This window comes from Theropithecus gelada, chromosome 6 (assembly GCF_003255815.1).
Source record: "Theropithecus gelada isolate Dixy chromosome 6, Tgel_1.0, whole genome shotgun sequence".
NCBI lineage: Eukaryota > Metazoa > Chordata > Mammalia > Primates > Cercopithecidae > Theropithecus > Theropithecus gelada.
This window is the reverse complement of record NC_037673.1, coordinates 103,958,639-103,977,493: the sequence shown is the minus strand read 5'-3', so window position 1 is coordinate 103,977,493 and position 18,855 is coordinate 103,958,639. Positions and strand designations below refer to the sequence as shown.

Here is an 18,855-nt window from a genome sequence, read left to right as displayed (position 1 = left end):
ATTAAAATTAAAGTTACATTTTAGTGTCTTTTTTTCCAGCAAAAGGTAGCCTTTTTATTTATAGTACTCTAATTTTCCAGGCAGCGTATGAGAATTACATAATTTTGGTATGCTATAAATTAAATTTTAAAAGCAAAATGCAGAGAAAGATAATAATTAAAATTGAAAATAACCCCAGGACATAAAGTGTTTATTGCAAGATGAATTCCTTAAGAAATTTTTCTTTTATTTTTTGTTCTAAATCATAATTTATTCTAGGACTAATTTATATCTGAACTCTGATGACATTTTAGGTGTTTACAGAAAAATTTTTCTTTTTATTTTTTGTTCTAAATCATAATTTATTCTAGGACTAATTTATATCTGAACTCTGATGGCATTTTAGGTGTTTACAGAAAATCAGTTTATGGACTAGGAGCTAGAGAAATTAGGAAGGCACACTTGTAAGTTCATCAGAAATCAAAATAAATTCTTATTAAGCATTTCAAGGGTCTGCTAGTCAAAATGTTACTCATTGTTCAAAGTCACAGAGTTTTTCCCCTCCTAGCTACTTGGGGATTAATTGTAGAGACCAGAGCTAAAGAAAAAAATTTTTGAGACAAGTCTTGCTCTGTCGCCCAGGCTGGAATGCAGTGGTGTGATCTCAGCTCACTACAACCTCCACCTCCTGGGTTCCATTGATTCTCCTGCCTCAGCCTCCTGAGTAGCTGGGATTACAGGCGCGTGCCACCACGCCTGGCTAATTCTTGTATTTTTAGTAGAGATGGAGTTTCACCATGTTGGTCAGGCTGGTCTCAAACTCCAGACCTTGTGATCTGCCCGCCTCAGCCTCCCAAAGTGCTGGAATTACAGACATGAGCCACCGCGCCCAGTCTAAAATGTATATTAATCTCTCGTTGGAAACCACAAACAGCTGTAAGAACCTGCTTTATGTATTATAATATCTCAGTTTTTTCTGTCTGAGACACTTCACCTGAGGTTTAAATTATGTATGTATACTGTATTTGAGTTTATATATGTTTAGTTTGTTTCCCTACTTGGTTATAAAAGATTTAATCAGCTTACCATGAATATTAGTTTTATTAAATTAATTTTACTGGTACCTAGTTAGAGGAAAGTGGCAAATTAGGTTGTTTTTTCTTATTAAGTCTGAAGGGTGGCCTGATTTCTTGTTAATCTCTAATCTGTTGCTTCTTATGGAAATCCACAGTTTCTTGAGACTTCGTTTTTTACTACTTGCTTTCAGAGCAGTCTGTATGAATTAGGCCCTTCCTGATTTCTCTGGTGATCATTGGTGTGTTCAGGGGTAATGGTTGGCTGGGTCTCCTTCATGCTTCCTCTTTTCACCCTTTTCATTCATCTTTTTAAAAATATTTTTTGTCCCCTTTTTTCATGTCTTATTTTTTTCAGCTGTGATCCTTTCCACACAGTTTTCTGTTTTTCCTCCTCTGAATTTACATATCTCTATTTTCTGTAATATCCCTTTCTCTCCTCTCTCTCTCTCTCTTTGATTCTCCCATTTTGAAGATAATCTTGTTCTCCACCATCCAAATTCAATGTTTGCTGTTTGGTGGAATGTGGAGCACAGTTGAGTAAAGTAATCCACCATTTACCTGATGTCCCGGTTAGCAGATTTGAGGATCGGGCTCATTTGGGCTATTTGTTGACAGATTTGGGGAACTCTCGTTTGGGCCATGTGAGAGTTCCTGTATAGCCACAAGAAAGAAACACTGCCTACAAGAAGGAAATTGTACAGGTTAATTGGGCCCTGGATACCTAGTTGGTTCATAGATACAGGTATAAAGGGTGTTTGAGCATTTTGGATGTTTTAAAAAACAGTTTTTAAACACAGTTTTACACAATAATTAATCATCTATAACCAGTCCTGACAACAGTGTAGAGTGTTCTCATGGATTGAACCCTGATTCAGAGGATGGTTCTGACTTTAAATGAAGCTCTATGTTCAAGAAGGCAAGTTGGCCCAACCTTGATATTTTTTAAATGAAATTTCCTTACTCTCAGTCACAGACGTAATTGTCCATGGACCAAGTGCTGATCACGGAACTGTGGGGTTACCACCAAGTAGATCAACAACATGTAGTCTGGTCTCTACAATAAAACTTTATCTTAAATTCTTATTTTCTCATTACTTATACCTTTTAAGTCTTTTTCACAAATATTTAATATCAGGTTTATTGAGCCTACCAGCCCTGCAAAGTATATGGAACAAATTATATCATTAAATTAAGTGGAAAAACTAAATTCAAAGAAGTAGCTTATCCAGTGTTATCCTGCTAGTTGGTAAATTCACTTCAGTGCCATGTGTCATAATGCTTCCTAGTTGAGTAGTAGTTTCCAAATAGTGAAATAGGAATTTTTAATTTAGATCCGTATTTCAAGATTCAGTTTATATGCTACCATATCAGGATTGCCAGATAAATTATAGACTGCTGTATTAGTGTGTTCTTACACTGCTAATAAAGACATACCTAAGACGGGATAATTTATAAAGAAAGAGGTTTAATTGACTCACAGTTCCACATGGCTGGGGAGGCCTCACAATCATGGTGGAAGGCAAAGGAGGACCAAATTCACACCTTACATGGCAGCAGAGAAGGAGAGAACACGTGCTGGGGAACTCCCCTTTATAAAACCATCAGATCTCCTGAGACTTATTCACTGTCATGAGAACAACATAGGAAAGACTTGACCTCATGATTCAGTTACCTCCCACCAGGTCCCTCCCACAACACATGGGAATTAGGGGAGCTACAATTCTAGATGTGGGTGGCAACACAGCCAAACCATATAAGATGCCCAGTTAAATCTGAATTTTACATAAACAAGAATTACTTTCTAGGCCAGGTGCAGTGGCTCACACCTGTAATCCCATCACTTTGGGAGGCTGAGGCAGGCGGATCACTTGAGGCCAGGAGTTCAAGACCAGCCTGGCCAACATAGTGAAACCCCATCTTCACTAAAAATAAAAAAAGTATTTGGGCATGGTGGCACATTCCTCTAGTCCCAGCTACTCAGGAGACTGAGGCAGGAGAATCGCTTGAATCGCTAGAGGTTGCAGTGAGCATAGATCGCGCCACTGCACTCCAGCTTGGGCCACAGGGTGAGACTTTGTCTCAAAACAAAATACTTTTTAGTATATCTCATGCAATGTTTGCATTTTTATTTACTAAATATGGTAATCCTGTATCACTTCCAGGGGTCCTTTTCTAATTTTCATGCCTCTCAACAGAAGGATACATGATACTCCCTGAATTCCAGGGTATTTTTTCTCTCTATGGTACTCTGTATTTCACTTTACTTTTTGTAAAACTGACTCTTCATTTTTATGAGACTGAAAGCTCCATGTAGTAGAGGCATTTAGTTTTAAGCATCTTGATGCTGTATCAGCTGACAGACTGAATTCTTAAATCCAGTACCCTGCTGAATCATACTGGAGCCCACACCAAAAATATAAAAGAAAGTGTGCCTCTATATACACTTATCAGAATATCCCCTCGTATTTTGTACCAAATGAAAAAAGTTAATAAAAGCTCTACAATAAAAAAAAAGTGACTATATGGAAAGATCCACAATGCCCAACCTGTTGGACACCGTTGTGTCCTTCCAAGTGGGGGACTCCACCAGTTGAGTAGAAATAACTATTCCCATTGCATAATGGTGGAGGATTATCAAACAAGAGCAGCGTTAGTTTAAAATGTTGATATTTTGTCCGTCATATTGCATTAATTTTTATCTTTAAAAATATTGCACTAAATTACTGTCTTGACTTTTGAGTGTTTTGGTACCCCCTTAAATTTTTTGCTTCTAGTTAAATCTTTTGGGAGAATGCATGGAGTTATTTCATTTTATTATCTACCTAATGTTTTTATATCTAAGTCACCTATGTCTTCAGGTTCGCAGGTGATTCAAAATCTTGAGGACTCATTGAGTTCTTTTTTTTATAAATAAAGAAACTGACCACAATGGCAAAGTTGAGACCACAATTTCTTACTCGCTGTGATTTCTGCTGGCCATTCAGGCTTTCCTGTGGAAGAATGAATCATTTAACTCAAGCATTCTTTTTGCCTTTGATATCAGAGTTCTTAAGAATAAAGAATGTCATTGGAGCATATTGTGTTCATTTTATTGAAACCATTAATGCATGTTGATCATCCCAAGATCACTTCCTTTGATTATCTGCCAGATTTTTCAGAGGTAAAAATGTAAATGGAAACACAGATGTCCTTATATAAATTGCCTTTCCATTTTGTATAATAGAAAGATTATTTTTTATTTTTATGGGTAACATTTGACCTTGGTCAGTTACTTTCTCAAAAAGTTCCACTATTGTAATTATCTGTCTTAATAAAGTTTCTTGTGGATGTCTACAGATAGCTATGCTCTGCCTTGAATTGCCCACTTGACTTCTGATTTGAGAATTAAGATTTTAATAGAAACCTTATCTCACCTTCCTATGTAGTTTGCTTCATTAGAGCTGATAAAGTAAGATCCACAGCAAATACAGAACACTGGAGATGTGACAGACAACCTGGTAAAACTCTTTTATGAGGCAGGTTAGGAGTTTGATTGACAGATTGTCCTATAATTTTGTGAAGCAAAAATAATTTTCTTATTAACCAACGAGTCCAATAGGCTCAAATGTGATGGGTTTAGTTTAGTTCTGCTTGTATTTGGATGACTTTTTTCTTTATTTCTTTTTATAGAATGTAAGGCAAGCAGATATACCAGAGTTTGTCCTATAGAAGCCATGAAGCAAGTATTATGGAAAATACTATATTTGAAACTCTAATTCAGAGAAAGTTCAGAAGATTTAGGGAAAAAAAGAGACTCTTTGCACTGAGGACTTCAGCCGACTGTTATTCTAAAACTATAGGCCTCACAAAAGAACCTAAGGTACCATTACTTAAGTAAGCATTCTGAGAAAGACAGACTCGTTAATGTAACAACCAAAAGGAATGAGAGACCCACACAAAACTAAGGTTATCAGATTCATCTTGATGAAATGACTGTGTGGAAAACTGTGGAAAAGATAATTTTGTAGTCTCAAAATATTAGCACACTAATATTATTAGTTACGTAGGGCAAAGGTACCTTTACAATAGAGAAATCCAGCAGATAGCACCTTAATCAGGTGATCAAATATCACCACCAATAATGTGGGAAATGGTTATTATGTGCCTTCATTTGTGATCCTGCAATCCTGTGGGAAGTACAGCACCTCTTACAGTATTCTTGCCAAAAAAAGGTTTAACTGAATTTAATCACAAGGAAGCAATCAGACAAATCAAGATTATGGATGTCTCACAAGACAACTGATACAGACTCTTCAAAACTGTCATTGTGATGAAGCACAAGAGCAAAAGTTAAAGGAAAATGACAATTAAATGTGTTGTATGATCCCTTGTTGGATCTTGGATTGAAAGAAATCTATTAAGAACGTGATTAGGGGCCAGGCATGGTGGCTCATGCCTATAATCCCAACACTTTGGGAGGCCAGAGCCAGAGGATTACTTGAGCTCAGGAGTTTGAGATCAGCCTGGGTACCATAGGGAGACCCTATCTCTACAAAAAATAAAAAGTTAGCCAGGTGTGGTGGTGTGTACCTGTGGTCCTAACTACTGGGGTGGCTGAGGTGGAAGGATCACTTGGGCCTGAGAGGTTGAAGCTGCAGTATGATTGCGACAAGTAGAGATAGATTGTATCTGAGAAAAAAAAGATTATATCAAAATTAAATTTCTTGGGTATGATAATGATAATGTGATTTAATAGGAGACTCTCCTAGTACTTAGGAGATGCATGCTGAATACTTAGGGGTAACATGTTACGATGTTTGAAATTTACTTTCAAATGAATTTGCAAAGCAGAAGGTATGTTGAGAGAAAGCAGTGAAGCAAATGTGGTGAAATGTTAGCAATTGATAAATCTGAGTTAAACATTCATAGGTGTACATTCTACTCTTTCTTCTTTTAGTATGTTTGGAAATTTTAGTATGTTTTAAAAACATCAGGCTTTTAACCACATATATGATGGAAAGTTAAGGGGCCTAGAAACAGGAGAAGTCTCTCAAGAATTCTCTGCTGTCAGCTTTTGTTCTCTTATGTGTTGGACTTAAGAGCAGAAAAATAAGGTAAAGAGGAATATTTTAAAAACTTAAGCCATATGATATGTAAGAAAACACAGAGAGAACATGGACTATCTTAAAGTTAGGGGTTTTTTTTTCCATTCATAGTAAATTAATGGATAATTAACTTGGACTTCATAATGAGAAGATTTGAATATGACTTACTGAAAGTACCGAGGTTGGTATGTAATGTAAGTTGGTTGAGATAGCAGAAGAGGCTTCATAATGCCCAACTGAAGCCACTGTACAGACTGTCCAAAGAGACTCATGTGTCAAGGGTAGTTAAAATAAAAGAAGCCAGAACTAGAGCCTGGCTCTTTCATGCTTAACACATGTGTAACACACTTCAAAGTGAGACTGTGGAAGCTTAAATGTGAGCTCTACTTAGGAGGTGATGAGAAATGAGAGTAATGAGAAACTGAGCAGTCAGAAACTATCTTTGAAGGAAATAATTTGTAGCTAAAATATTCTTCAAATGACAGACAATTTCTCTAAATGTATGTAATGATAAATTTTAGTTTTAAAAATTAAATAAATTAACAGATTTTTCTCCTTACATAATTAAGGCTTTTTAAAAATTGAATGTTTACTTTGAAGGATACAAGAAAGATAAATCTGATATAGAGCCCACCCTTAAGGAATTTATATTGTTGAATTATAATATATATGTCTATAAATCATTGTCATCCTATAAGAGACACTGTGTACATTCCACAGAACAGTGGTGGAAAGAGAACAGGCTTTAGAGTCATGTAATTAGAACCTGTCATTTGCCATGTGCTTTGTAACCTTGACAAAATAACTTGTCTTGCATTTATTGTTAGCAAAGCAAGGAGCCTCTGTTTTGCTTGAGTCATGAGGAGTCATAATGTCTTACATAACACAGGACTGATGTGTAGTTAACATCTAAGAGATTATAAACATGATAATATTAATGATATTGTTGTGACATACTTTTATATAGTTCAGCATTCTGTATTTTTTCCAGAACCTGTAGCATGAACTGCCACTTAGTGGCAGCCATCAGAATTACATATGCTACTGTAGAGGATGAAATCACTTGGCCTGATGTGTCCTGTGAGACCACCCTGAGATATTAATCTGTAATCTTTGGATGTGGATATTCAATTATTCAGTCTTCCTCACCATACTCTTAGCCTGGCACATTTTAGCATAGATTTTGTCACCTGTGTAATTCTGTATAATTACATTTTGCCTATTTTTGTTTCTTTATGTAGATGAAATCATACTGTGTGTATTCCTCCATGACTTCCTCCTTCTGTTTGATAAAAGATAAACTGAGGCACGTTAAAATTTTAGAGGATTTATTTGGACAGACAGTGATTCATGAACCAAGCAGTTCTAGACAATAGATGGTTTGGGGCTGGGCTAAAGGGACCCGAGGGGAAGATTTTTATAGGGCAAATGCGGAAGGAAGGCAAACGAAATATTTGATTGGTTAAAGTGGAGCCCTAGCCTTATTTGGATCATCTCAGTGGAAAGTGTCAGTGGAATATCAGGATTCGCTGGCACTTATTTTTCCTTTGTTTAGCAGTTATATACACTCTTATTATCTGGTATTTTAATGATTACACTCACTATTGTAATATACATATTTAACAAAGTATATAGGTGATCAATATGTACTCTTTTGTCAGACTTCTCCCTTCCCTAGTGGACATAATTGTTTCATACAATCGATGTTTACAACTACCCATATATATACAAGTGTTTTTGCTTGCATCTCTGTCCTTCCATGTGAGATAATTTTCCTTCCTTCTCCATTGTGTTCTTTAGAATTTTCTTTAATGAGAGGCCCTTTTCAGTTTTTTTCCTTTGCGTATTTTTTTTTTATTCTTTGGGAAGATAGTTTGGCTGAATATTAAATTCTACATTATGATTTATTTTTTTTCAGCTCATTGAAGATATGATTTTGCTGTTTCCTGGTACTCTTTCTTGCTGTTAAGAGGCCATTATAAATCTAATTAACATTCTTTCATAGGTGATCAGCCTTTATTTTTTGCCAGGTTTTAATATCTCCTCTCTGTCTTTGGTATCATGTAGATTTATAATGAGACATTGAAGTGTTTATTTTTTATTTATTATACTTTTAATTGAGCTCCTTAAATTTGAGGATTGGTGTTCATTTCTCAACATTCTTAGCCAGTATCTCTGCAAATTTTTACTTTCTCATATGCCGATGTGTTCTTGTGGAATTCTGATTACATATGTGTCATTTCCCTCTACATATATTCTACTTAATATCTTGTAACCTGTCTTTCATTTTATTTTATTATTTCAGACAGGATCTCATTGTGTTGCCCAGGCTGGTCTAGAACTCTTAACCTCAAGTGATCCTCTCACCACCTCTGCCTCCCAAAGTGCTGGGACTATAGGCATGAGCTACCGTGCCTGGCCCATGTTTTACATTTTTGATGAAAGGTCATCAAAATTTGCCAATTTCGTCTAAACACAGTAGTTTCCATTGACTGTAAGAGGTGGGAGAGAGGAGATAGCAAAGGAGAGACAGAGAAAGATGTTGTTGCCTCAGCTTTTGTTTTTTCTGCTTCTACTTTATGCTGAATGTTGGAAGACTGAGTTCTTGCTGCTTGCTATGGTCTGAATGTTGTTGTCCTGCCAAAAGTCACAAGTTGAAATTGAATACCCACTGTGATAGTATTAAGAGGTAGAGATTTTTGGAAAGTGATTACAGTGATGAGGGCAGAGTGACCTTTTAAAAGAGGTTGAAGTGAATGCGCCTGTCCCCTTCTGCCATGTGAGGATGCAACAGCAAGGCACCTTCTATGAAGCAGAGAGAGCACCTTTATCAGATGCTAGTTTCTTGATCTTGTACTTCTCAGCCTCCAGAACTGCGAGAAATAAGTTTCTATTTCTTATGAATTACCCAGTCTAAGGTATTTTGCTATAACAGCAGGAACAGACTAAAACACTGCTCTTCTGGCCTGTGCTAGATAAGGTTTCACAGATCCCTTTTTGCTGAAACCTGTCTGGGGGGTCCCTCGCCTACGATTCTAGTGTCCCCACCCCCAGGATACAGCTTCTCTGAATGTTTCTCTCTTCCTCTGTGTGGAAACTTTAGATAGTTTCTGACATGAGAGAAATGACTGACTGTCCAGGAGTCTTCTAGATCTTTGAGTGATGGCATAAGTTATGTAGCTTTAGTCCTTAATGTTTAAAAACCCATTTATTATAACTCAAAAGCCTGGGTAGGGTTTATAAAACTCAAAGAAGGATTTGATTCTTATTTTATCAGGATCACTTCTCTGAGGTTGTGAGGTAGACTTTCGTGGACATTTTGGGGGAAGACGATATGGCATTCCAAGAACTGAGCTGGGAGGGCGAACCCCTGTTAGTATATCCTACTATAGTGATAGTGAAAAAGAAAGTACCACTAGAATTACCATGGAGCCCATGAATCAAATTGATTCGAATTTGGGGATTTGTATTTACTTTTATTTTGTACCAGAGTGGTGAAAATTAATACATATTCTAAGATCCTGGTTCAGCTTTGGTGATGAGTCTTAGTATCTTCTGATTACCACTGCTATCTTGTGCATTTCTCTCTCATTGTTGATAGTGATTGTCTCTATATTGTAATGAATTATTATTATTTAGGTAACCAAAAATTTAGTGCTATATTTTGTAAGTAAAGTGGTTCCTTTGCTGCCCTTTAAAAATGTCCTTTGGGAAATGACCTAGCCACTTAATGTTCTGATTTCAAATAACTCTTCAAAACTGACCTCACTGTTGTTTAGAATAATTCCCACTATCTGATAAGTCATTTTCTTTATTTGTAGAACTGAGACTAAAAATGTAACCTGTTTCATATCCTTGACTTCCCCATAGTAAACATTGTAAGACACTTTTTAACATTTATGTGTTAGTAAATGAAAGTAAGTGGGAGAAGGAAGGAAATTGGCCAGTTAATACTGTTTAATGAGGGAAATTATTAAGTAAGTTGGTTTGGTGGGGAGATAAAATGTAACATGTCTTTACCTATCTGGCATTGGATTTTATGAACTTTAGAGTTCTGTCTGATTCTAGCAGTTCTGAGAGAGAAGAAATCTGTGTTGCTTTTGTCCTTGAGGAATACAGTTCTGCTTGTTACTATGTGATCTCTACTGATTTACTTTTATTAAATTCACTGTTTTGTTTTTGATGTATTTTTCCTACAAGTACTTCCTTACTTGTAATGACAGAAGTAGAAAATTATCTGACCAGTAACCTTCATGCATTTTTAAAATCTATATTGTATTCCTCAATCCATCATTGGCAAGTGCTATAAACTAGAATATATCAAAGTATATGGAAAATTCAGTCCTAATTTACTATTTTCTTAAAAATTTTTGTGAAACTCTGATAGTGAAGCAACTGTTTTCTCTACTTAATGCCATTTTTTCTTGGTTCTAGCAGGTTTGGATTGAAAATGCATAATCCTAAAACAATGTGTTTAAAATGTTATTATGCTTCTCTATCACATTTGCATTTTTAAATATAGAAAAGTTAGCAAAATTATCAGTCTGTAAGTCTAACTAAATTACTTGAATATTAAACATGTTTATTTTCAATTTATATGGAGATTCAGAGTCATGAGCTCTATTTTACTGGTTCCTCCAGGTAAAATAGGCCAACTAAAAGATTTTGTCAGTTTCATTCCTATTATGATTTAATTTAGTTGGAGAATTTCAGTAGATTATATGTGTTAAAGAAATTTCTGATAAGAAAAAGTATGCAAAATCTATTAGACATACTGTATGCGGATGTTTATGAAATAGTTTAAAATATCGACAGTACAGAATTACTAGGTACGGTTTTTTGCCTACAGCAGTTGACTATCAAATGATTAGAAATGTTGGAACACTTGGTATATCTTTGAAAAAAAAATCTGCAGAAGTCAGTATCTACCCTTGGCAAGTAGCCAAATCCATGTATTATAGCATTTTAATATAATTTTGTTTTTAAATCAGATTTTTAAATATTTTTAGCTGTGGGAAATTGCTTTCTCCAGTTGACACATGATTAAATGAGGGCTTTTTCATGTTAGAAATAATTCCAGTGTATTTATATTGGTCCATGAGAATACCTAAATTCAGCCCAAATAATTTACCATTTATCATATCATTTTGGGTTCACATAGAATTAGTTTTCTAAGCACCTTTTAAGAATTACTTTCCCTAATAGCATGTGCATTAACTCCTTGAGGGCATTAGAGTATGACCTGGAAGGAAACAGTCTTCTCCTTGGTTTGAGAAACGGTTCAAATAGAAAACCTCTTTTTAAGTTAAGATTCTTTTTAATTTGGTCTAAGTGTGTTAGAAATACCAAAGAATTATGGAACCAAAGTAAGGTTTCCAGGGGTATCACCCTTCCTTGGTTCTGCCATCATCATATAAATGTGAGTTGCTATTGTATTTTTTAAAAGCTGCAGATAAGGATATGCTATGATATCTCTCTATCATTTTTCAGTTATAAGTTTTTTCCAGTAGATTAAGTTTTTTGGGTTTTGTTTTGTTTTTTAAATCAAAATCTCTACCAGCTCCCTGGGACATAGATTAAGAAATTAAAGAATATGAGTTGTGTTTTCCTTGCCAAATTTTCTCAAATTCACATGGAGCTAAATTGCAGACATATCCACAGGCAGGATGATTATCAGTCTAAGAAAGCAGTCTTGGGTCTTTTTTTTTTTCATGGAAAAAAATGCAAGTTCACAAGTATGAAGAATATGGAAATAACTACCTCAGCTAAGGGGCTCAAGGAAGGTTTATTGGATGTGACTTTCTTGGAGCTATCTGGGCTTCAAAATATACTTAATATTCATATACATAAAAGAAGATGGGGGGAATTTTAGCTGCAGATGTTGGTAAAAGAAGAGAGAAGAGAACAAGGTAGAATCAGAAGGCTGAGTGTTCCATTGTGACCAAACATCTGTTGTAGAAAATCTGGTCATGAGGAGATACCTGGGGTTACACTTCATGTTCTTTTAAAAATACTATAGCAGATGAATAAATACATTAATAGGATGTTATTTGTGTATGTCTATGTGTGTATATATGTGTGTGTGTGTGTGTGTGTGTGTGTGTGTGTCTGTGTGTGTGTATGCTGTTCTTCTGGTAAAACATGTTAATTGTCTATGTTCATTCATTGAAGAATGTTTTTAGTATCTGAATCACTTTGCATGGTGGGATCTGGAATGTTGTATTTTCTCCTTTAAGCATTGAAATTCGTTATGTAAGGCAGTGGTCCCCAACCTTTTTGGCACCAGGGACTGGTTTTGTGGAAGACAATTCTTCCGTGGACTCAGGGTCGGGGAGCGGTTGGTTTCAGAATGGAACCATTTCACCTCAGATCATCAGGCATTAGGTTCTTATAAGGGGCATGCAACCTAGATCCCTCACTTGCGCAGTTCGTAACAGGGCTCTTGCTCCTGTGAGAATCTTTTTAAATTACTATTATTATACTTTAAGTTCTGGGATACATGTGCAGAACGTGCAGGTTTGTTACATAGGTATAAACGTGCCATGGTGGTTTGCTGCACCCATCAACCCGTCATCTACCTTAGGTATTTCTCCTAATGCTATCCCTCCCCTGTGAGAATCTTATACCCCTCCTGCTGCTACTGCTGATCTGACAGGAGGCAGAGCTCAGGTCATAATACTTGGTTGCCCACTGCTTACCTCCTGCTGAGTAGCCTGGTTCCTAATATGTTGGGGACTCCTGGTGTAAGGAGTTTTTACAGTTTAAAAGAAATCCAGTCTAACCTCTCATCAACATTTTTTCCCCTGCGGTTTTCCTTGTTCCCAATTGGTTTTCAAATGCGATGATAACCAATTAATATTATTTATGTAGGCTCTAGGCAAAAGAATCAGTTAACAAATTGATATTTATTTATAAACAACATTTTTGGGCAGAGGTGTTCTTGTGAATGCCAGAGCACTGCTGCTTTGAGTTGATTTAAGAAAATAAATAGTAAGGAGCATCTAGAAATTCAAGTCCAACTGATTTACCATTTACTCTATCATTTTGGGTCTATACAGATTTAGCTCATTAAACAACTTCTAAGAATCTCTTTTTGCTAAAACTAGATGGGGAAAAAATACCAAAACAATCTTTGAAAAAAATTACTATTTGCAAAAAAGATTATAGAGAAAGTAAAACACTGAATTCAAAATAATTATAATTAGAGTGGAACCTCTTATAGTTTCTGAAGTACCAGTGCAAAAATGATAGGAATAGAGAGAGAATATTTTAAGTGTAGACAAATTAATGCCAATCAAAGTGAGTTAGAATGTGTTTGTATTTTTTGTTTATACATGCTTATCTTCTTATTCTACTAGTATGTGAAACATATGCTTTTAAGTACCAGGGATTTAAAGATAAATGTAACAACCTCCATTCTGAAGGAGCTGACATTCTAGTAGGAAAAACACATTTTTTAAACCAATAATTAAAACACAGAAAGTGAGTCAAACGTACTGAGCTCTGCTGGAAGTATATCAGGGAGTAAGTCAATCAACTCAACTTGGGATGGGAGTGATGGGGTCAGAAATGATTCATAGAGGTGTGAGTTTTACTCTGAAGTTTGAATGATAAGGGGGACTTGCCCATGTGGACACTGGAGGAGAGCAGTGCAGGCCTACGGCATAGAACAACGCATACTCTGATTGCTGGAATCTGACAGGAGGATGAGTGTTAGAAAGTGACTGAAGCAAACAGGTTCAGGTGGGTCTTGTACAGATTAGAATGCCATTTTGAGGTGTTTGGAAATTTCTCCAGAGGCTCCACATTGCCTTCAGATTAATTAGGCAAGTAACCTGATCAGATCTGTTTTTAGAACTAGAACTCCTGTAGATGTGTAGAAGAGTGATGGGAAAGAGAAAGGACTGATGTCTTCTTTTCATTGAAAAAATATTGATTAGGTCTTACAATGGCGTAGATATGGTTTGAGACTCTGGGGTTACAAACCTGGCCTCTGCCCTGCTCAGCGAATAGCAGGGATACAGCATGTTAGCAAATAAGAATATAGCGTGAAAAGGTCTGTAATCGATAGCAGTCATTTTGACAATAGGATAAGGAATGCGTGAAACTTCCTGGTCTGTGTGTGTGTTGGGGTTGGTGGGTCAAGGGAGGGGATCCAAAGATGGTTTCACTAAGAAGGGAAAACATTGGACCTGAGGCTTGAATGCAAGTAGAATTTTGCCAGGCAGATGATCTGTTCTTCCAGATAGATAACCCATCCTGGGCAGACAAAACCAAGCTATAGGAGGAACACCGTGTGTGGAGCAATAGAAATATCTCATTGTTACTGGAGTATAATGCGTACAAGAAGCAGGCAAGGTAGACAGGGGCCACTGTGAAGGAAACTCTGAATAGGGGAGTGATATCATCACATTTCCATGTTAGGACAAATAGGAGAAGTTTAATATCAAGATGTAAAAAAATCAATGGAGGGAGACAATTCAGGTGGTCCAGGCAAGGGATGACAAAACCTAATTTGAAGGCAGGGATAGGGAGAAAGTATTAAGGGAAAAGAATTCAAAATTAGAAGGAGATAGAATTGATGATTTTATGTGGAGAGTCAAAAAGAAAAAAAAAAAAGAATAGCGGAAGTTTCTTGTTTGTGTAATTGGGTGGTACCATTCAATGAATAAGCAGTCATCTTGAATTTTTGGGGGATATCCTTGTGTTTATATCTACATGGCTATTGAATGTACAGAGTAGAACCTGGGAGAGAAATCTGAGTCAGTCATTCAGGATATGTCAATCTATAGGTGACTGTTACAGCCTTGGGTGTGGATACATTCTCAGGATTGCTATGACATGAGGGCCCAGATGTAACCCCAGTAAACATCATTTGTAAGGGGTAGCCAGAGGAAGCAGAAACTCTGGAGAAAATGAAGAAGACAATCATTTGAAAAATAGGTGAAGTTGTCACCTGAAGCCAAAGGAAGAGAAAATTTCAAGCAAGAGGTTGCCAGGTGCCTCAGAGAGTTATGAAGGTTAAGGACTATGGGAAGCAGTTTGGATTTAGCATTAGGAGGATCTTGCAAAAGAAGTCTCTTTTTGTCTTAGCAAAAAACATGGTAGGTTGCCAGGTACAGTGGCTCACACCTGTAATCCCATATTTTGAGAGGCCGAGGCAGGTGGATCACTTGACCCCAGGAGTTGGAGGCCAGCCTGGGCAGCATAGACCCCATCTGTACAGAAAACAGAAAAATTAGCTGGGCGTGGTGGCATGTGCCTATAGTCCCAACTGCTTGGGAGGATGAGGCAGGAGTTCTGCTTGAGCCCAGGAGGCAGAGGTTGAAGTGAGTTGAGATCACGCTTCTGCACTCCAGCCTGGATGACAGAGTAAGACCCTGTCTCAAACCAACAAGCAAACCAAAAATGATGGGGTGGGGGACTAAACCCAGATTATAATATACTGAGGAGTTTCACTTTGTTTAGTCTTTCAAAGTGGGAGAAACTTACACATGTTTAGAGGCTAAGCCAAAGGAGATAAGAGAGGGATGTAAGTGAGAGGAAGGCGAAATTCATGGAACAAGTTCAGGAGGAATTCAGAAGGCATGCAGATTGCACACTGAATCACTAAAAAGTAAGTAATCAAGAATAAGGAATATCAGAAGGAATTAACCTGAAGGAGGCAGAGAGTAGATGCCTTCTATCTCTAAGAAAGAGGATGGTGATTAAACATTAGAGTTTGCGGAGTGTTAGAAGCTGAGAGAATGCAGGCATAAGGTCTTCTAATTGTTCTTTGAAGCCAATCAAGTTGTGAGATAAAAGCCTGAGCCAAGGAAGGAATTGGGTAGGGCCCTTGGGACAGGAGCTAAAATTTGGAAGAGCTGCTATGAGAAATAGCAGAGGGAGCTGACGAGCAGAATGTAGAATTGCTGAGTGGTTTTGAGAGCTTGGAAACTATAAATTTGTAGTGGCATCAGTCCACATGATTGTTGTACTTTCTCCAGCAGAAGTCAGCAGTCCAGTTATGAGAACTCAAAAAATGCTGATTGAAACTGAAACTGGAGGTGCTGTGAATCCAAGATGGTATAAGACACCTATCAAATTTCATAAATTTAGATTTGTAGATGACAATAGACTGAATTATTCTGTGATTTCTAAAATTAGCAAATGCTGTACCTCAGGTGCTAAATGGACACAGTTTGTTTTCTATGCAATATTTCCTATCCAGGAATATCCTCCGTTAAACACTGTAATCACTACACCCATGCTTCCCCCTTTCCCCTATCATGAGTGTGCACACACACACATACTACATATGGCATGATCTTAATTCTTCCGGTGCATATTGCTTCATTTCTTGCCTAAAATATTCTTATTTCAGTTAGATCATTTCATCCAAGTATTAATTATTTCTCAATTGGCCACATATGAATACAAGATTACTCCTGATAAATGATTCTCTTGCAGAGAGATGATTGCTCATTCTCAATGAGTTAGTAAATCTGAGTCAATTCTTACCCAAGTCTAATTCTTATGTGGCTGTCTCTGTAAAATTTGTCACAAGCTTTTATTTTCCCTCTTAGATAGGCAACTTGATCTCCTCTTCCTGCCTCTTTTTCATATTTTGTCCATATTGCACTTAACACAGAATTTCATGGTTCTTTCTATACAATTTTGGATTCCATGGGAGTGGGGACTGAGTCTTACTCATCTTCGTATTTCCAATATCTCCCTGTTGCCTAGTGCAAATTGCACACTAAATCAGTAGTAAGTAAATATTAACTTCATGAATGATGCATTACTTCTTCAAAATAAAGGCTATGTGTAAGTGAGAGGAAAAATTAAACGTTCTTTTTGACTACCTATAATTTATCTTTGTCCCGTCTTCCCACCTGTAGTATTTTCTGGTTTACCTTTTTAACCTTTGAACAATTAAAGAGGAGATGGTTATCTCTTGTATAATATCGGGCCCAATTATACTAGGCATTGGAATAGGAAAAAAAAAGGCATGATATCTACACACAATCCAAAAGCCCACACAAAATATTTTACCAACGTTATTGATAAGCAAAAAGAGAGAGAGAGAGAGTTTTAAATTCTCCATGCTTAGGTTCTATGGATAATGCAAGTTTAGAGTGAAGCCATTGAAAAATTAGCCAGCTGTGTGAGAGAGAAGGAGAAAAAGGGGAGAAGTAAAGAGTTTCTATAAATGTCAGTAATCTTGACATTTGTAGTCTGAAACATATTTTCTTTGCCTGACCTTGTTTTAGTTTTGTTTGTAAGACATCTCCAGTTAGCTAGGGTATGTTTTAAAAATAACTAGACAAATTACTGAATAACATATTATCCTACCAACAATCTTGTCCTTTTGATTTAGGATCTTTAAGTTATCTTTGCATTTATAAAGTCCTGGTCCTGAGAACTTTCTTAGGAAGTTACAAAAATAGGCAAAAAAAATTCTAGAAAAATAAAACAAGGTAACTTAAAATCCAAGTAGTATACAGTTACGAATGGTTTTAATACTTCTTGTATTTATCTTGGAAGTGTTGTGCCCAGATTATCGATAGTCTAGGCATAGGTAATGTATTTCTTAGCAACTCATCCAGTTCTTACTGGACCTAAAATTACATGTAATGCTTCTCTTTATCCCAATATGTGAGGTTTCATTTTGTTCAAGAGACATTGTATGAAATAAATGTGTATGTGGTCCTGTTAGATCATTTATTTTGAGGAAGAAGGGTGCTACTAAGATACCTGTCCAGGAGTATCTTATCAAATTGATTTCATGACTTGCTCTTGAAATGTATAATTCACACGTACAGTACATTTTCTGAAGCAAGTAATTGCTGGACAATGATAAGTTCCAGAATAATGAAATAATCTCATCAGTGTGCATTTATCATCTTTGGCAACTTTTTCAAAAGTGGCATGCCACTTTATTCTCTTGCATGATTATAGTAGGTGATCATGCCAATATTCAAAAACACAGAGGTTACGGGTGATGTATCTGATTCTGTAAAGGTGAGTGGTGGGGAGATAAGGAGCAACATGCCGTGACGTAGGGGCAGATATCAGGGAGGAGGCTCTTCCAAGTAATGCATGAGAGAAAGCAGTGGCTGATCCTCTTACCTCGTCCTACAAAAAAATGGCCTTGGCTTGCCAGCATCTGCTATGTATTATGAGCAGATAACCCACTTCCAGAGTCAGAAGGAAATAATGTATGCTTATAAGAGACTACACTGAATGTAATTATCCTTCTTAAAAATGCCAAAGACATTTCAAGATTTTTCCATGTTTCGTGATTAACATTATGATTATCATCTTAAAAGAGATATATTTAGTTCATAGAGAATTATGTTATGGCAACTTTGATAATACTATAAGTTAGTATAGCATTTCTGATAACTCTAATTTTTAAATTTTATTACCCTTTGTTTAAAAGATTGGATGATGTTATCTGATTATCAAAATGAATTTCTTGGAATTTGGAATGAATGTTACCTTTTCTTTAAATATACAATTTTAAGTTATAGTTTTGAAGTAATTAATAAGTTAAAATCTGGTTTCAAAATAGCATCAGTAATATTCTGGATTCATCAAATCTTCCTTTTTTGCTATGTTAAGAAAACATAGAATGATCAAATCTATTTTTCATACTAACAGAAATACGAGGTTTCCTGTTGAGTTTAGACCACATTCCTAATAGTAGTCACTCACAGAAATTTCTGGGATTA

General features: G+C 36.3%; 1 protein-coding gene across 1 annotated transcript in view; it reads left to right on the top strand.

The window, feature by feature from the left end:
* The window catches only part of FBXL17 (F-box and leucine rich repeat protein 17), a 548,560-nt gene that overhangs the window by 249,798 nt on the left and 279,907 nt on the right, over positions 1–18,855 (top strand). The gene's annotated exons all lie outside the window — the stretch shown is intronic.